Here is a 20,505-nt window from a genome sequence, read left to right on the forward strand (position 1 = left end):
ATATGCCCACCATTTTACAACCTTCAACTAAAATTTAAGTACTTGGAATTCTTACCTGTTGAATGCTCATCTGAGATCATCACTATTTAACTGTGATGAACAAATATGCATTCAAGATTTACGTGTATATTGTCAGAATTTGCCCAACTAGCAAGTGTTCAGAGTTGCAAACTGGACTTTTTAAGATTGTGGGGTACAAAAATGACAGTTAAGACTGCTGACAACTTACAAATTTTTTTTTGATCTGTAAAAAGCTAATTCTATTTTCTAACAAAGGCATTGAAGCTTTCAGTAATTGTTTTTCCTCAAATGAATCCATAACATGGGCTCTGTTCAGGCTTCACCAGTCACTCCCTCCAATCCCATCTTTCAGCTGCTCCTCTTTGTCAGACCTTACACCACATGAAGTCATAATTGTGTAGCTGTAACACAATTACTGAGAGATTAGCTTTTTTCTTTCCAAGCAGCACAATTCCAGCATTCTGTATGTGATGAATTTGTTGGTGTTTCTACCTGCATCTCTCTCTGGATTTTGTTTGAATGAGAAGGCGTATTGGGCTACTTCATCCAATTTAATTTAGTCCAACCTGTTCTGGGTGGTCTTACTTCACATACACACCTTTATTTTTCCTTACTTCTCCAGATCAAACATGAAAGGAAGTGTCTGGTGGGTGCAGCATGCTACTAATCCAACATACTGTACAATGCCTTGCCCCTTAACTGTATAGATTCCCAATTGAGAGTCTCCAAGGAAATAGTGTTTTATAGAAAGAGTAACAATGGATCAAATCACATTAGCCACAGTCAAAGATCTCTCTGAAAGGTCACTGACCTGAAACCTGTTTCTCCTTCTACAGATGCTCCCTGACCTCCTGAGTGTTTCTGACATTTTCTGTTTTTAGGTCTAAGATCTCTTATTGCTCAGATCAACAGTGAGAAATACAGAAATAGAAGTAGGTCATTTGTGAGGCTGGGATGGTGTGCAGACTAGTTTTTAATGGCATGGTATAAATAGGGCATCACCATCTGTAATTCTGAATTAAACTGACATTTGTATAAAATACCTATGCAACAAAAAATATACAAACGATGGACAAGAACAGATTTACTAAAGGAAAAGAGCTAATCCTAATCCACATACCATTTTTGTTCCATTCCACTTTACCACTAATCAGAAAGGATATCAACAACCTTCCTTGAGACAATTGCCAAGGGGTCATTTGCTTTAATTATTCTAAAATATAACAATCAGCATCCAATCTAAAGTTATAAGTATACATATGCATAAGTTATTGATTTTATGACATTGTCCACAGGAGCCCAAAATAAAGCTGGGCAGCCGATAAACGAATGCAAATTCAAAACACAACTGCAATGGATTAAGAGCTGAGATGTATGAATGTGGTTTTGAAAAATAGGTCAAATAATTTCCACTCAAATGATTTACATCACTTGCTCCAGAAATTTGCACAAGATAACCAAGGTAAATTTCACTCACTAAGTAGAAGATTTGAGATATAAACATTCAGTTACGTTACATTTTTTAAACAAATTACACTAAACCCCCTAGTTATCGTTCGAGTTATAAACAAAATATGTGGAATATATGGATGTTCTTCAAATACATGTCAACAGGTGAAAGGGTTCAGGTCAACGATGACAATACATTACGACTAATATCAATCATTCTAGAAAAATCATTAAAAAAACAGCGAGTGAAAAATAATTTACATAAATATCCCCCACTCGGTCAAGACAGACCCCAAAATCCCATCCTCCAGTTGCTGTCCGTTTGTTGCTGGGTGAAGCTGAGGCTCGAGCTGCAAACTCCTGCGAGATCTGCAGTGAAGGAGCCGACAGGTGAGCTGAGGGCGCGAGGCTGATTGTTACCCCCGAGGGCGCAGGTCTGGGGCTCGAGCTGCGCCGCTCCTCTCCTCCCCTCTCACTGCCCGGCGGGAACGGCGGCGGTTGGAGATTGCCAACCTCATAACGTAGAGGACATGCGGCTCCCCGCTCCGAGCAGGCACAGCGGCCCATCGCCAAAACAGAAAAATGGCCGTATCGCCGTACAACAGCCGTCCCCGTAGCACCCGGCCAACCCAGGAACCGAGCAACCTAATAATCCCAATCATAGCCCTCACTCAGACGACACCTCACTCACCCGCAGTGCGAGCCACTCATCTCTGCAGCAGTGACTACTCTACGGAGCCGCCATGTTCCGCTGCGTATCCGCAACGTCAGGACCATTGCGTGAACAGATGACTCGCACAACTGGGCGGCTCGCGGTGGAGTTCAACATGCGGCAGAGTTCAAGGGTTGCTGCTTTCCCCCAGCGCCGAGACTGGGGCGGTCATCCCTCGCCCCCACCCCAACACCGACGGTAATCCCCTTCCGCTCCGCTCCTCGTCCCCCCCGGCAGCCCCCCCCCCCGGGACCCACCTGGTCCACCCCCCCTACCCCCCACCTCGTCCACCACCCCCCCTACCCCCCACCTCGTCCACCACCCCCCCCCCCCCACACACCTCGTCCACCCCCCCCCACACACCTCGTCCACCCCCCCCCACACACCTCGTCCACCCCCCCCACACACCTCGTCCACCCCCCCCCACACACCTCGTCCACCCCCCCCCACACACCTCGTCCACCCCCCCCCACACACCTCGTCCACCCCCCCCCACACACCTCGTCCACCCCCCCCCACACACCTCGTCCACCCCCCCCCACACACCTCGTCCACCCCCCCCCACACACCTCGTCCACCCCCCCCCACACACCTCGTCCACCCCCCCCCACACACCTCGTCCACCCCCCCCCACACACCTCGTCCACCCCCCCCCCACACACCTCGTCCACCCCCCCCCACACACCTCGTCCACCCCCTCCACACACCTCGTCCACCCCCCCCACACCTCGTCCACCCCCCCCCACACACCTCGTCCACCCCCCCCCCACACACCTCGTCCACCCCCCCCCCACACACCTCGTCCACCCCCCCCCACACACCTCGTCCACCCCCCCCCACACACCTCGTCCACCCCCCCCCACACACCTCGTCCACCCCCCCCCCCCCACACACCTCGTCCACCCCCCCCCCACACACCTCGTCCACCCCCCCCCCCACACACCTCGTCCACCCCCCCCCCACACACCTCGTCCACCCCCCCCCACACACCTCGTCCACCCCCCCCCCCACACACCTCGTCCACCCCCCCCCACACACCTCGTCCACCCCCCCCCACACACCTCGTCCACCCCCCCCCACACACCTCGTCCACCCCCCCCCACACACCTCGTCCACCCCCCCCCACACACCTCGTCCAACCCCCCCCACACACCTCGTCCACCCCCCCCCACACACCTCGTCCACCCCCCCCCCCACACACCTCGTCCAACCCCCCCCACACACCTCGTCCACCCCCCCCCACACACCTCGTCCACCCCCCCCCCACACACCTCGTCCACCCCCCCCCACACACCTCGTCCACCCCCCCCCACACACCTCGTCCACCCCCCCCCACACACCTCGTCCAACCCCCCCCAACTCGTCCACCCCCCCCAACTCGTCCACCCCCCCCCAACTCGTCCACCCCCCCCCAACTCGTCCACCCCCCCCCAACTCGTCCACCCCCCCCCAACTCGTCCACCCCCCCCCAACTCGTCCACCCCCCCCCAACTCGTCCACCCCCCCCCAACTCGTCCACCCCCCCCAACTCGTCCACCCCCCCCCAACTCGTCCACCCCCCCCCAACTCGTCCACCCCCCCCCAACTCGTCCACCCCCCCCCAACTCGTCCACCCCCCCCCAACTCGTCCACCCCCCCCCAACTCGTCCACCCCCCCCCAACTCGTCCACCCCCCCCCAACTCGTCCACCCCCCCCCAACTCGTCCACCCCCCCCCAACTCGTCCACCCCCCCCCAACTCGTCCACCCCCCCCCAACTCGTCCACCCCCCCCCAACTCGTCCACCCCCCCCCCAACTCGTCCACCCCCCCCCAACTCGTCCACCCCCCCCCAACTCGTCCACCCCCCCCCAACTCGTCCACCCCCCCCCAACTCGTCCACCCCCCCCAACTCGTCCACCCCCCCCCAACTCGTCCACCCCCCCCAACTCGTCCACCCCCCCCCAACTCGTCCACCCCCCCCCAACTCGTCCACCCCCCCCCAACTCGTCCACCCCCCCCCAACTCGTCCACCCCCCCAACTCGTCCACCCCCCCCAACTCGTCCACCCCCCCCAACTCGTCCACCCCCCCCCAACTCGTCCACCCCCCCCCAACTCGTCCACCCCCCCCCAACTCGTCCACCCCCCCCCAACTCGTCCACCCCCCCCCAACTCGTCCACCCCCCCCCAACTCGTCCACCCCCCCCCAACTCGTCCACCCCCCCCCAACTCGTCCACCCCCCCCCAACTCGTCCACCCCCCCCCAACTCGTCCACCCCCCCCCAACTCGTCCACCCCCCCCAACTCGTCCACCCCCCCCCCAACTCGTCCACCCCCGCCCGTCGTTCCCCCCACCTCCCCCCGCCCCGGTCGTTCCTCCCACCTCCCCCCCCCCCCCGGTCGTTCCCCCCACCCCCCCTGTTGTTCCCTGTTGTATCCCCCCCCTTTGTAGCCCCCCCCGTTGTACCCCCCCCCGTTGTACCCCCCCCCGTCGTAACCCCCCCCGTCGTAACCCCCCCCCGTCGTAACCCCCCCCCGTCGTAACCCCCCCCCGTCGTAACCCCCCCCGTCGTAACCCCCCCCTTGTAACCCCCCCCTTGTAACCCCCCCCTTGTAACCCCCCCCTTGTAACCCCCCCCTTGTAACCCCCCCTTGTAACCCCCCCTTGTAACCCCCCCCTGTAACCCCCCCCTGTAACCCCCCCCTGTAACCCCCCCTTGTAACCCCCCCTTGTAACCCCCCCCCTTGTAACCCCCCCCCTTGTAACCCCCCCCCTTGTAACCCCCCCCCTTGTAACCCCCCCCCCTTGTAACCCCCCCCCTTGTAACCCCCCCCCTTGTAACCCCCCCCCTTGTAACCCCCCCCCTTGTAACCCCCCCCGTTGTACCCCCCCCGTTGTACCCCCCCCGTTGTACCCCCCCCGTTGTACCCCCCCCGTTGTACCCCCCCCGTTGTACCCCCCCCCCGTCGTACCCCCCCCCCCGTCGTACCCCCCCCCGTCGTACCCCCCCCCCGTCGTACCCCCCCCCCGTCGTACCCCCCCCCCGTCGTACCCCCCCCCCGTCGTACCCCCCCCCCCGTCGTACCCCCCCCCCGTCGTACACCCCCCCCCGTCGTACCCCCCCCCCGTCGTACCCCCCCCCCGTCGTACCCCCCCCCCCGTCGTACCCCCCCCCCCGTCGTACCCCCCCCCCCGTCGTACCCCCCCCCCCCGTCGTACCCCCCCCCCCGTCGTACCCCCCCCCCCGTCGTACCCCCCCCCCGTCGTACCCCCCCCCCCGTCGTACCCCCCCCCGTCGTACCCCCCCCCGTCGTACCCCCCCCCGTCGTACCCCCCCCCCGTCGTACCCCCCCCCCCGTCGTACCCCCCCCCCCGTCGTACCCCCCCCCGTCGTACCCCCCCCCCGTCGTACCCCCCCCCCGTCGTACCCCCCCCCCGTCGTACCCCCCCCCGTCGTACCCCCCCCCGTCGTACCCCCCCCCCGTCGTACCCCCCCCCGTCGTACCCCCCCCCGTCGTACCCCCCCCCGTCGTACCCCCCCCCGTCGTACCCCCCCCCCGTCGTACCCCCCCCCCGTCGTACCCCCCCCCCGTCGTACCCCCCCCCCGTCGTACCCCCCCCCGTCGTACCCCCCCCCCGTCGTACCCCCCCCCCGTCGTACCCCCCCCCGTCGTACCCCCCCCCGTCGTACCCCCCCCCGTCGTACCCCCCCCCGTCGTACCCCCCCCCGTCGTACCCCCCCCCGTCGTACCCCCCCCCGTCGTACCCCCCCCCGTCGTACCCCCCCCCGTCGTACCCCCCCCCGTCGTACCCCCCCCCGTCGTACCCCCCCCCGTCGTACCCCCCCCCGTCGTACCCCCCCCCGTCGTACCCCCCCCCGTCGTACCCCCCCCCCCGTCGTACCCCCCCCCCCGTCGTACCCCCCCCCCGTCGTACCCCCCCCCCGTCGTACCCCCCCCCGTCGTACCCCCCCCCGTCGTACCCCCCCCCCCGTCGTACCCCCCCCCCCGTCGTACCCCCCCCCCCGTCGTACCCCCCCCCCCGTCGTACCCCCCCCCCGTCGTACCCCCCCCCCGTCGTACCCCCCCCCCGTCGTACCCCCCCCCGTCGTACCCCCCCCCCGTCGTACCCCCCCCCCGTCGTACCCCCCCCCCGTCGTACCCCCCCCCCGTCGTACCCCCCCCCCGTCGTACCCCCCCCCCGTCGTACCCCCCCCCCGTCGTACCCCCCCCCCGTCGTACCCCCCCCCCGTCGTACCCCCCCCCCGTCGTACCCCCCCCCCGTCGTACCCCCCCCCCGTCGTACCCCCCCCCCGTCGTACCCCCCCCCCGTCGTACCCCCCCCCCCGTCGTACCCCCCCCCCCGTCGTACCCCCCCCCCCGTCGTACCCCCCCCCCCGTCGTACCCCCCCCCCGTCGTACCCCCCCCCCGTCGTACCCCCCCCCCCGTCGTACCCCCCCCCCCGTCGTACCCCCCCCCCCGTCGTACCCCCCCCCGTCGTACCCCCCCCCCGTCGTACCCCCCCCCCGTCGTACCCCCCCCCGTCGTACCCCCCCCCGTCGTACCCCCCCCCGTCGTACCCCCCCCCGTCGTACCCCCCCCCGTCGTACCCCCCCCCGTCGTACCCCCCCCCGTCGTACCCCCCCCCGTCGTACCCCCCCCCGTCGTACCCCCCCCCGTCGTACCCCCCCCCGTCGTACCCCCCCCCGTCGTACCCCCCCCCGTCGTACCCCCCCCCGTCGTACCCCCCCCCGTCGTACCCCCCCCCCCGTCGTACCCCCCCGTCGTACCCCCCCCGTCGTACCCCCCCCATCGTACCGCCCCCCCCCCGTCGTACCGCCCCCCCCGTCGTACCGCCCCCCCCGTCGTACCGCCCCCCCCGTCGTACCGCCCCCCCCGTCGTACCGCCCCCCCCGTCGTACCGCCCCCCCCGTCGTACCCCCCCCCGTCGTACCCCCCCGTCGTACCCCCCCCGTCGTACCCCCCCCGTCGTACCCCCCCCCGTCGTACCCCCCCCCGTCGTACCCCCCCCGTCGTACCCCCCCCCGTCGTACCCCCCCCCGTCGTACCCCCCCCCGTCGTACCCCCCCCGTCGTTGCCCCCCCCCCCCGTCGTTGCCCCCCCCCTCCCGTCGTTGCCCCCCCCCTCCCGTCGTTGCCCCCCCCTCCCGTCATTCCCCCCCCCCATCTCTATTTTTTATGTCCGTTTCTTCTTAATCCCCCACCAGAACAAATAGTATCTCAATATCTACCCTGTCAATTCTTTTTTACATTTTAAACACCTCAATCTTCTATATTTGAGGAAATGCCCTCCTGGCCAGCCTCCTACCTTGCACGTTCCATAAAATGAAACTCATTCAAAACTCTACTGCTAATATTCTAACTCACACCAAGTGCTGTTCATGCATTGCTCCTGTAATCACCGACCTTCATTGGCTCTTGGTCCAGCAATGCTGAGATTTTAAAATTATCCTTGCTTTTAAATTCTTCACTCTTTATCTCTAAGCTTCTCCAGCCCTGCAACTCCTGAGACTCTGCACTCCAATTTTGACATCATGACCGCCGATTTTCATCACTCCACAATTGGCAGCTGCACCTTCAGCTGTTGCTGCCCAGGCCCTAAGCTCTGGAATTCCTTTCTAAATGTCTCCCTGCTGCTTTCAGACTCGCCTTCAGACCTTTTTAATCAAACTTTTGGTCACTTAATCTAATATCTCGTTTTGTGGCTCTGTGTCAAATTTTGTCCGGTAATGCTTCTGTGAGTGTTACTACATAAATGCAATTTGTAGTTATTGAATATAAGCCAAGTTTATGCAACTTGTCTTCATAATTTAACCCTATAAGCCCAAGAATAATTCTAGTGAATCTCTGCTGCATCCAAGTCCAATATATTTAACATGAGATGTGGTGTACAAAATTGAATGCAGTATTCCAGATGAGATTTAACCAAGACTCCAAACAACCAAAGCATGACTTCCTTCTCTTAGTATTCCAGCCCCCTTGAGATAAACACCTTTTTGATTGCTTTTTGTACCTGCCTATTGGCTTTTAATGATTTGTGTACTTGGACTCCCAAATCTCTTTGCTCCTAGTTTATCACCATTTAGACAATACTCCAATTTATCTTCCTTCAGTCCAAAGTGGATGACCTCACACACGCCCACTCCATTTGTCATTTTTTTTTTTACCCAGTCAATGAATCTGTCTATGTCATAAATAAAAACAAGAAATGCTGGAAATACTCAGCAGGTCTGGCAGCATCTGTGGAGAGAGAAGCAGAGTTAACGTTTCGGGTCAGTGACCCATGCTGCCAGACCTGCTGAGTATTTCCAGCATTTCTTGTTTTTATTTCAGATTTCCAGCATCCGCAGTATTTTGCTTTTATATTAATCTGTCTATATCCCTTTGCAACATCCTGCTCCCATCTGCATTACTTACTGTACCTCGTAACTTTGCATTATCTGCAAACTTGGATCTACAACTCAGTTCCCTCATCCAAGTAATTAATAAATATGGTGAAAAGGTATCAGTCATAGCACTGAGACTGAGGGCACCATCTTGAGGACTTCAGGTCATGGGCAGTAACATCTCACAGACAGAAATGGGCAGCAATCTCTCATTTTAAAGAGTGTAATAACCTTTCACATCCTGAAGGCAAGATTCTAGAACACACTAAAGCCAAAGTGAACTAATTTTGTTCAGATCATTTAATTTATAATTAAGGATGCAAAATTGAGTTTTGTAGTACTGTGGAGGCCTGTGCCAATTTGTTTGTGTGCAGTGTGCCACTGGCCACTTATTGTGTGAATGATGCAGCATTATTGCTGAGGAGAGGTGCATGTGGGCCCCGTGTGCGCCAAAAGGGCATCAATTGGCCAAACCAGCTGATGCAATGCTAGGATCCAAAATTTGGTGAATGCATGTGCAGGCAATATCTTTGTTAATCACTCCTGAAACAAGTGTTCTGAAGCAAGATGGGCCCTGTTCTGGGACTATTTAAAGGATCATCTAACAAGTTGCAAGTGAGGTTTTTGAGTTACTTTTGCTAAAGCAGAGTTTGTGGAAGCGCTGTGTTGAGTTGCTGGAGCTATTTTGAGATATTTGCTGCACACAGTAAGGCAGGAAAGACCTGTGCCTTACGCAGATATGAGGGCCAGTTGTTGCAGTACCTCTTGGTCCGCAACATGACTGGGATATGAAGAGCAGGAGGCTGGGAGAGGAAGCTCTGCAAGGAGGGAGGAGAAGGAGGGCTCTCCATAGAAGGCCCTATCTACAAAATGTGTTCTGGGAGCATTCGTACTTAGCCATGAGACAGGAACAGTGCCTGAGAAGGCTAGGCTTCATCCAGGAGGAAATCAGAGTTGTGCCTCCTCTTTCACACCGACCTGGAACCTCAAAGCAGGGGGAGGATAGCTTTCCCAGTGGTGTGAAGGCCATAACCCTAATATTTTAAGTCAGTGAATCCTTAAAGGCAACACCAATAACATCTTGCAGTTTGCCATTCATAGAAGCATCAGGGAGTTCTCAGAGGCACAGTGCATGAGGATGGAACAGCAGGATGAAAGGGATTCACTCGGGTAGCAGGTTTCCCAACAGTGTAGGGCATCATTGACTGCATGCATGTGCGTCTGCAGGCACAGCACATAAACAAGGAGTGATAAAGGACCCGCAAAGGCGCCCACTCTCTGAAAGTGTGACCACACCGAGAAGTTCATCTCTGTGAACGCTGCTATACCAGCAGCATCCACAATGCATTTATCCTCGAATCATAGAAATTTACAGCATGGCCATTTGGCCTATCGTGTCTGTGCTGGCCAACAAGTAGCCATTCGGCCTCATCCCACTTTCCAGCTCTTGGTCCCTAACCCTGTAGGTTACGGCACTTCGAGTGCATATCCAAGAACTTTTCAAATGTTATGAGTGTTCCTGCCTTTATCGAGTCATAGAGTTATACAGCACAGAAATAGGCCTGTGCAGGCACCCAACTATTCTAATCCCAAATTCCTGCACTTGGCCCATAGCCTTGTATGCTTTGGCATTTCAAGTGCTCATCTAAATACTTCGTAAATGGTGTGAGGGTTCCTGCCTCCACCACCTCTTCAGGCAGTGCGTTCCAGATTCCAACCACCCTCTGGGCGAAAAAATGTTTCCTCAAATTCCCCTAAACCTCCTGTCCCTTACCCTAAATCTATGGTGCCTGGTTCTTGACCCCTTCACTAAGGGAAAAAGTTTCTTCCTATCTAACCTATCAATGCCCCTCATAATCTTGTACACCTCAATCATGTCTCCCCTCAGCCTTCTCTGCTCCAAGGAAAACAACTGTAGCCTTTTCAGTCTCTCCTCATAGCTGAAATGCTCCAGCCCAGGCCAGGCAACATCCTGGTGAATCTCCTCTACACCCTCTCCAATGCAATCACATCCTTCCGATAGTGTGGTGACCAGAACTGTACACAGTTCACCAGCTGTGGCCGAACTAGCGTTTTATATAGCTCCATCATAACCTCCCTGCTCTTATATTCTATGCCTTAGCTAATAAAGGCAAGTATCCCATATGCCTTCCTAACCACCTTATCTACCTGTGCTGCTGCCTTCAGTGATCTATGGACAAGTACACCAAGGTCCTTCTGACTTTCTGTACCTCCTAGGGTCCTACCATCCATTGTATATTCCCTTGCCTTGTTAGTCCTCCCAAAATGCATTACCTCACACTTTTCAGGATTAAATTCCATTTGCCACTGCTCCGCCCGTCTTACCAGCCCATCTATATCTCCCTGTAATCTAAGGATTTCCTCCTCACTATTTACAACACCACCAATTTTCGTGTCATCTGCAAACTTACTGATCATGCCTCCTATATTCACATCTAAATCATTAACGTACACTACAAACAACAAGGGTCCCAGCTCCGATCCCTGTGGTACACCACTGGTCACAGGCTTCCGATTGCAAAAACAACCCTCGACCGTTACCCTCTGCTTCCTGCCACAAAGCCAATTTTGGATCCAATTTGCCAAATTGCCCTGGATCCCGTGGGATAAGGGCTATCCTTTGCAGACATGGTTCCCGACACCAGTGAGAGACTCCACCATTGCTGCAGAGGAGAGATACAAAGCCAGCCACTGAGCTACATGAGCCACCATTGAGCAGGAGATCAGCATGCAGAAAGATCGCCTCCAATGTCTGTATGGATATGTGATGCCCTGTGCTATGGGCCGAAAAAGCCTGCTCCTTTCTTTGCTGCTCTGCACAACTACGCACTCAATAGGGTCCAGGCCTGGTATATCAGGAATAAAAGAATGACTAGAGATAGGTTAGGGCCAATCAAGGATAGTAGTGGGAAGTTGTGTGTGGAATCGGAGGAGATAGGGGAAGTGTTAAATGAATATTTTTCGTCAGTATTTACAGTGGAGAAAGAAAATGTTGTCGAGAATACTGAGATACAGACAAAACTTGCTGGTCTTCCAGCGCAAAGAGTTGTCCACGACCAAATGTTGCAGACTGGCACATTCCAAGGTCCAGGACTACATGCTGAGGGACGCACTAAAGCTTGGGGCAGCCGCAGCAAAGGCTCAATGGGGAAAGACCACAGTGTAAGGTCCCCCCACCAAGCTGAACTGAGGGGCTGGATCCATGGGAAACCCCTCGAACTGTATCGGGAAAATTTTCATTTGCTGTAAAATGTAAAAATGTAATTGGCATGACAAATGTGAAATGAAAGGGTTGTGAGGCAACTCATGATTGTAATGAAGCAAACGGACTGCCTTTGCACTGTTTGTATTTTTTGACTTGGTGCAGTTTGAAACTGGTAATGTAATTTTTACAGATTTTTATGAATAAAGTATATTTTGGAAATAAAAAAAAAAATTCAATCATTCTTTGTGAGGAGAAGGATTTCCTAATATTAATTGAAATGTTCTTTTACCAGTTTATACCTGTTCCCTTTGTTCTGCAGTTAAAGTGTAACTTAAATTTGTGTTCCAAACTTACCTTTTCTGTTGCACATAGTATTTAGTGTACCTCTATTGGGAAGAGAGATTCACAATCAATCACAAATGCCTCCTTTATAAATGCATTTTTAATCTTGCAGAATCCAGAATGTAAGTGAGAGACAATTACTGGAAAAATCTTTAAACATGACAAGAGGGGAGGAGATCATGATGTTAGTATTTAAATTTTAAAGGAACATCTCTTGCAATCAACATCAGTTCCTCACTGTGAGTAAATAATCTCGAAAATTAAATTTAATGGTTGAAATCATTAATTGACTAACTGTTATGACCAGGTGAGAAAGGTGTCTGGGGTCCCTCTCAACCTTCACCTGGTCTTACTGCAACAGGGTTTTATTTTAAACACACCGTGTTTTGAGCTCCCCCTTGGTGAATCCTTGTTCACCGCTTTCCAATTATAAGGCAAAGAAATGAGCACAAACAAGCTTTCTTAGCCGACTGTCACTTACAGGACGACCAGCGGGTTGGCAGAGGGACGTGGAAGCTCAATGCTACACTGCTGACCCCAGAGAACGTTGAGGAACTCAAAAGCGATTCCAAAGGTTGGAGGACTGTGAAACCCCTCTTTGAGGCTCCTGTTCACTGGTGGGAAGTGATCAAGGAGAACATCAAGAGGTTCTTTATCCGCAAAGGGGTTAAGAGGGCGAGAGAGAGACAGAGGGAAGTGTCTCGACTCCAGAAAAGTATGCAAAAATCTGCTCCGGCTGCAGTCGATGGGGGTCGAGGTCAAGGAGGACCTCCAAGAGGTGAAGAGCCAGCAGGCCTCGCTCTTTGCCACGGAGGCCTCCAAGATCATGTTCCGGTCCAGAGTCCGCTCCATTGAGCAGGATGAGACGTGCTCGCATTACTTCTTCCAAAAGGTACACAGAGAGAGCTCTGTTACCAGCAGCCTGAAGGAAGAGGATGGCTCGGTGACGTCTTCGCAGTCCGACATACTAAGGATCAGCAAATCCTTTTATGCTGGGCTGTATGACGCGAAGCCCACAGATAGCAGAGCCTCCCAGTCCTTCCTGTCATCTCTCACAGAGGTCTTAGATGACAGCAGGGGGGAATGACTGGACAAGCTGCTAACTCTGGACGAGCTGATAAAGGCCGTCGAGTCCTTCGAGACGAGTAAAACTCCCGGAAGTGACGGCTTACTGGTTGAGTTGTATTCGGCACTGGGACTGGGTCGGCACTGTGGGACTGGGTCGGCCCAGACCTGCTGGAAGTGTACGAGAGTATGCTCCTGGCCGGCAGCATGTCAGAATCCATGAGGAAAGGCATCATCATCCTCATTTACAAGCGGAAGGGGGAGAGGGCAGAAATCAGAAATTGGCGGCCCATCTCACTGCTTAATGTTGACTACAAGATTCTGTCCAAAGTCATAGTCAGTCGAGTCAAGTCTGCTCTGGAGTTGGTGATTCACCCTGATCAGATCTGTACTGTACCCGGCAGGAAGATCTCTGATAGTCTCGCGCTACTCAGGGATACGATCGCCTATGTACGGGACAGGAGGGTGGACACCTGCCTCATCAGCCTGTATCAGGAAAATTTTCATTTGCTGTAAAATGTAAAAATGTAATTGGCATGACAAATGTGAAATGGAAGGGTTGGGAGGCAACTCAGGATTGTGTTGAAGAAAACGGACCTCCTTTGCGCTGTTTGTAATTTTTGACTTGGTGCTGTTTGAAACTGGTAATGTATTTTTTACAGATTTTTATGAATAAAGTATATTTTGGAAATTTAAAAAAACAAGCTTTCTTAGGTTTAAAGAAGAAAAGTGAAATTTTTTAAAACTTTAACTTAAACTCTAATTTGGTTAACGCCAACGGATACACGACATTACCCACGCTAGCATGCATATGCGATACACACATGCAGATAGGAACAGAAAAGAGCAGAAGAAAAAAATATAAAGTGGAAAGGTTTGAGGCAATATCTGAAGAGTTGTTACGGTTCTTCAAGCTCACAATCCTTGCTTGTGGGTAATTCTTGCTTTTCGTTGGGGCCCAGTATTCTTCTTAAACCTTGTTCACTGTAGGAGACTTTTCTCTCTTGGGGTTCATGTGTCTTCAATGAATTCCAAAGCTGGTGAGAAAGAGGTGGGAGCAGACAGGAGGAGAGGAGGTCTGCTTCAGTCTAGCAGCCAAGAGCTTTCTGTCTTCAAACGCTGTTTCAAACTCTCAGTTCAAACTCTGCAACAGCCAGTTAGTCATGTGACTAAACTGGTCTGACCACGTCAGTTCTGTGTATTGGGAGCAGGGACTGGTCCTTTGTTCCAAGCAGTGTCTGTTACTATGCAAAAAATGTCCTTCTGGCCAGAGGCCTGGCAATTCCTTGTATCAGACCTTCTCTTCTTCCCAGCAACAATTTGAAGTTTAATGTCCTTGTGGCGAAATTAATGTGCCTCATTCTTGGCAGGTGGGGGGGCCTGCATGACACCTCCACACCCAGGGGAATGAAATGCGATTTGAAAAAAGGCGCATTTCATTCAAAGGGTTGAGAGAAATACATATAAGATACAGAAAACCATACATTTCTCTCATTCATTTCCATTCATTCATGAATCCTAATACTTACTAAAACTGGCATTCTTGGTGACAGTGCTGCTTTAATTCCCCCTTTTTGGTATCCCAGTAACCATGTGGTTCTTTGGGGAAGTTTTTCTTCAGTTTGCCCATTTCTATGGCTGCCTAGGGTCTTTGTTCCTGCTGAGGTAACTTTTTTTTTCCAGGAGAGTTAGTAGTGGGCAGGTCTTTCCTTAACGCTCTTTCAGTGCTTTGCTGAGTCATGCAAAGGCTTTGACTTCAGGGGATGAGTGGTTCCCTTTTTCTCTGACTGTGGGGGAGGATTCTTTGTTAATCTCCCCTTTGTTCTTTGGGATACCTCTACCTGTAGGTATTTGTGCAGACTCGACTGCAGTATCCTCTGGCACTTCGACTAGGTGAGGCATCACCCTCACGATTTCTGTGCCCCCTAGAGCTCTCCTCTTTGTCTCTGCAGGTTCCTGTAAATGCTATTAGCAACTCTGGTGGGGTGCTTCTAGTGTCTGCATTTATGTAGGAGGATGTGGGGTCGAACTTTTAAAATTTTTCGGGGTTGGCTGACCGGACAGGTGGGGTTTTCATCCAGTATTCCTCCCAGACTTCCTTTAACTTGCCCTCTGGGTCACTTTTTTCCCTTCTTTTTCTAAACTTTTTTGCCAGCCGTGTGCCTGCCTGTCCCCTTTTGTTCTCAGCGGTGGTCCCTTACAGTTCATCAGTCCTCTGCTGGAGGGTCCTCCTAACACTGGTACAGGACTTAGGGTTGCAGGTTTCACTGTAGGTTGGGGTTTCCCCTCAACCTGGCACATGTGGCAACTCTTGCAGTACTGCACCACATCTTTGTGGAGTTTTGGCCAGTCAAACTGCTGTCTTATGTGGGCTTTGGTTTTTCGTATACCGGCATGTACATCCACCATAGTTTCGTGAGCCCTTCTTAATATTTCTCTCCGGTACCTCTGTGGCACCACCAACTGGCGAACTACTGTCCACTCTTTGCTCTCAGGTCTGTGAGGAGAACTCCATTTCCTCATCAGTACCTCATTCTTTAAATGGTAGCAATCAGGGACTCCCTCTGCTTCACTTTCAGACTGGGCAGCCTGTGCTAATTCTTGCAATACTGGGTCGGTTCGCTGAACCTCGGCTAGGGAAAATCCATTTAATTCATTCCCTGCGTCTCATAACTTGCCAAAGAAAGTCTAGGACAGGCAGACCTCATGGTCATCTGCCTGCAGTGCCATTGCAGTCTCCTCTGGGGGAGCTGGTTTGATCATGACCTAATCCACTACACATTCAGGGAAACTGCAGGGTCCGTCTCCTGCCACTGCCCTGTCTCTCTGACCTCCTGCGGTCTTTCTTTCACTACTGGGGGGTCTACCACCTTCACCCCCATCAGATCATTACCTAGGAGCAGGTCAACCCCGTCCACAGGCAAATTAGGGACAATCCCTATGGTCGCCAGTCGCGAAACTAGGTTGCACTCCAGGTGCACCCAATGTACAGGTATCGACATACCCTGCCCTCCAATACCATTCACCACCATTTTAGTGTTCACAGCACTCTCTGGGAGAAAGGTCAGACCTTTTCCCAGTAAAAGGGATCTAGTGGCCCCTGTGTCCCTGAGAATCACTATGGGCTTGCTGGCCCCACTCGAGGGGTATGGGTTTACTTTCCCTTCAAACACAAAACCCTGATAGCCTTCAGGAATCCTATTAGCTTTTCCTGCACCGGCTATAGTAAGCTTCCTGGGTTGCACTCTTACAGCAGTGAAAACCACAGCTTATTCTGCTGGACTTTCTATCAGAGTCTCGTCTTCGCTGAGCGGATGTGCCCTGATTAACCCGACCAGTTTTCCCTTTAATTTCCAGCAGTCAGCTTTTAAACTTCCTGCTTTATTATCATGGAAGCACACAGGTCTCTGGGTCCCACTCTTGCTCACTGCACCTTCCTTTTTGGCTGGAGGAGGGTCCCCTGTGTTTCCGTCTTTCCTTTCTCTCCCAGGACTGCCTGGGTAGAGATCACCTTCCCACCCTTTGTCCTTTTTGGATTTGTGGGGGTGATTCGGGAAGGTACTCCCCTGGGAAACCGACTTATAAATTAGAGCAAACTCATCAGCCAGAACGGCCGCTTGCCGGGCTCTCTCGACCTGCTGTTCCTCTACATGGGTCTTTATTGAGAGTGGGAGAGAGTTTTTAAATTCCTCTAATAGAATTCCTTCCCTGAGATTCTCATAGCTGAGCTATACTTTGAGAGCCCTCAGCCACTGGTCAAAAGCCAGCTGCTTACTTCTTTCAAACTCTAGATAAGTTTGATTAGCTTGGTTTTTGAGGGTTCTAAACTTTTGGTGATAGGCTTTGGGTACCAATTCATATGCCCCGAGGATAGCACTTTGGTCAGTGCATAACTTGATGAACTCTCATCTGTCAACAGGGAATAAACTTCATGGGCTTTTCCAGTTAGCTTGCTTTGTAGTAAAAGAGAACCAGGTCTCAGGTAGCCATTTTAGCTGCCTTGCCAGTTTCTCAAAAGACACAAAAAATGTTTCCACATCTTCCTCATTGAATTCGGAATTAGTTGAGTGAGTTTTAGCAATTTTGTACCCAGCCCTGAATTATGCTCCTCCATATTGGCCATGCTTTCGCTGGGGTTACTCTGTTGCCCTCTTGTTAACTCAAGCCACTTCAACTCTCTTTGCATTCTTTCCAGAATATTCTTTCTCTCTCTTTCTCTCTCTCCTCTCCCTCTCATTCCTTCTCCTGTCTTTCTCTCTCTCTTTCCTGCCCTTCATTTTCTTGACGTTCCTTCTGGAAGGCTCTCACTTTCTCCCTCTCTCTTTCCTCAAATTTAAGTTTCCTCTGTTCCAATTGTATCTTTGCTAACAATATCCTGCCTCGATCTACTTCTAACCCTATTTCTGCTTCTTCAGATTCAAGGGAAAAATGGTTGGCCACTAGCCTTTGGAGTTTAGACTTCCGAGCCTTGCCATGTACAGTGATCCGACAACACTCAGCCATTTTCCGCAACTCCTCCATGGACAGTGCTTTTAACTTATCCCAAGTTACTTCACCCTGGCTTGAAGAGCGACTAGCTTCAGTTGCAGACATGTTAGTATTCAATCACACACAATCACAAGAAAACCTGTATTGAAAACTTGCTCTTTTATGATTGGGAACAATTTGGCTTCTCACTTCCAATTTCTCTTGTTTGTCTGTGGGTAAAATTCCGGATGCTAGCACCCAAATTTCCGTTACGATCAGGTGAGAAAGGTGTCTCAGAGTCCTTCTCATCCTTTGCCTGGTCTTACTGTAACAGGGTTTTATTTTTTTAACACACTGTGTTTTTAGCTCCCCATTGGTGAATCCTTGTTCACACTTTCCAATTATAAGGCAAAGAAATGAGCACAAACAGGCTTTCTTAAGTTTAAAGAAGAAAAGTGAAATTTATTAAAACTTAAACTCTAATTTGGTTAACGCCTACAGATACACGATGCACCCACGCTAGCATGCATATGTGATACACACATGCAGATTGGAACAGAAAAGAACAGAAGAAAAAAATAAAGTGGAAAGGTTTGAGGCAATATCTGAAGAGTTGTTACGGTTCTTCGAGCTCACTGTAGAGTCCTTGCTTGTGGGTAATTCTTGCTTTTCGTTGGGGCCAGTATTCTTCTTAAACCTTGTTCACTGTAGGAGACTTTTCTCTCTTGGGGTTCATGTGTCTTCAATGGATTCCGAAGCTGGTGAGAAAGAGATGGAAGCAGACAGGAGGAGAGGAGGTCTGCTTCAGTCCAGCAGCCAAGAGCTTTCTGTCTTCAAACGTGTTTCTCCAATTTAAAACTCTCAGTTCAAACTGGTCTGACCACATCAGTTTTGTGTATTGGGAGCAGGGACTGGTCCTTTGTTTCAAGCAGTGGTCGAAGTTTCAGGGGGGAGCATTTCGGGAGCTGTGACCATAATTCCATAAGCTTTAAGGTACTTGTGGATAAGGATAAGAGTAGTCCTCGGGTGAAGGTGCTAAATTGGGGGAAGGCTAATTATAACAATATTAGGCAGGAACTGAAGAATTTAGATTGGGGGCGGCTGTTTGAGGGTAAATCAACATCTGACATGTGGGAGTCTTTCAAACGTCAGCTGATTAGAATCCAGGACCAGCATGTTCTTGTGAGGAAGAAAGACAAGTTTGGCAAGTTTCGGGAAGCTTGGATAACACGGGATATTGTGAGACTAGTCAAAAAGAAAAAGGAAGCATTTGTAAGGGCTGGAAGGCTAGGAACAGATGAAGCACTTGAGTAATATAAAGACAGTAGGAAGGAACTTAAGCAAGGAGTTAGGAGGGCTAAAAGGGGTCATGAAAAGTCATTGGCAAACAGGATTAAGGAAAATCCCAAGGCTTTTTATACATATATAAAGAGCAAGAGGGTAACCAGGGAAAGGGTTGGCCCACTCAAGGACAGAGATGGGAATCTAAGCGTGGAGCCAGAGGAAATGGGCGAGGTGCTAAATGAGTACTTTGCATCAGTATTCACCAAGGAGAAGGACTTGGTGGATGATGAGCCTAGGGAAGGGAGTGCAGATAGTCTCAGTCATCTCATTATCAAAAAGGAGGAGGTGTTGGGTGTCTTGCAAAGCATTAAGGTAGATAAGTCCCCAGGGCCTGATGGGATCTACCCTAGAATACTGAGGGAGGCAAGGGAAGAAATTGCTGGGGCCTTGACAGAAATCTTTGCATCCAGAGGACTGGAGAATAGCCAATGTTGTTCCTTTGTTTAAGAAGGGTGGTAAGGATAATCCAGGAAATTATAGGCCGGTGAGCCTTAAGTCAGTGGTAGGGAAACTATTAGAGAGGATTCTTCGGGACAGGATTTACTCCCATTTGGAAACAAACGAACTTATTAGCGAGAGACAGCATGGTTTTGTGAAGGGTAGGTCGTGTCTTACTAATTTGATTGAGTTTTTTGAGGAAGTGACGAAGATGATTGATGAGGGAAGGGCGGTGGATGTTGTCTATATGGACTTCAGTAAAGCCTTTGACAAGGTCCCGCATGGCAGACTGGTGCAAAAGGTGAAGTCACACGGGATCAGAGGTGAGCTGGCAAGATGGATACAGAACTGGCTCAGTCACAGAAGACAGAGGGTAACAGTGGATAGGTGTTTTTCTGAATGGAGGGATGTGACTAGTGGTGTTCCGCAGGGATCAGTGCTGGGACCTTTGCTGTTTGTAGTATATATAAATGATTTGGAGGAAAATGTAGCTGGTCTGATTAGTAAGTTTGCGGACGACACAAAGGTTGGTGGAGTTGCGGATAATGATGAGGATTGTCAGAGGATACAGCAGGATATAGATCGGTTGGAGACTTGGGCGGAGAAATGGCAGATGGAGTTTAATCCGGACAAATGTGAGGTAATGCATTTTGGAAGGTCGAATGCAGGTGGGAGGTATACAGTAAATGGCAGAACCCTTAGGAGTATTGACAGGCAGAGAGATCTGGGCGTACAGGTCCACAGGTCACTGAAAGTGGCAACGCAGGTGGATAAGGTAATCAAGAAGGCATTCGGCATGCTTGCCTTCATCGGTCGGGGCATAGAGTATAAAAATTGGCAAGTCATGTTGCAGCTGTACAGAACCTTTGTTCGGCCACACTTAGAATATTGCATGCAATTCTGGTCGCCACACTACCAGAAGGACGTGGAGGCTTTGGAGAGGGTACAGAGGAAGTTTACCAGGATGTTGCCTGGTCTGGAGGGCATTAGCTATGAGGAGAGGTTGGAAAAACTCGGATTGTTTTCACTGGAACGACGGAGGTGGAGGGGCGACAT

General features: G+C 52.3%; 1 protein-coding gene across 3 annotated transcripts in view; it reads right to left on the reverse strand.

Moving 5' to 3' along the window:
• Positions 1–2,262, reverse strand: part of cdkl5 (cyclin dependent kinase like 5) — a 172,021-nt gene extending 169,759 nt beyond the window's left edge. For 2 of the 3 annotated variants that reach the window (XM_068040382.1, XM_068040384.1), the window contains exon 1: positions 2,162–2,262. The gene's annotated coding sequence lies outside the window, so the exon portion shown is untranslated. The remainder of the gene's footprint in view (positions 1–2,161) is intronic. The other variant, XM_068040383.1, reaches the window with a different exon arrangement.
• Between the last annotated feature and the right edge of the window lie 18,243 nt (positions 2,263–20,505).

The sequence above is a fragment of the Heterodontus francisci genome, chromosome 10 (assembly GCF_036365525.1).
Source record: "Heterodontus francisci isolate sHetFra1 chromosome 10, sHetFra1.hap1, whole genome shotgun sequence".
Taxonomy (NCBI): domain Eukaryota; kingdom Metazoa; phylum Chordata; class Chondrichthyes; order Heterodontiformes; family Heterodontidae; genus Heterodontus; species Heterodontus francisci.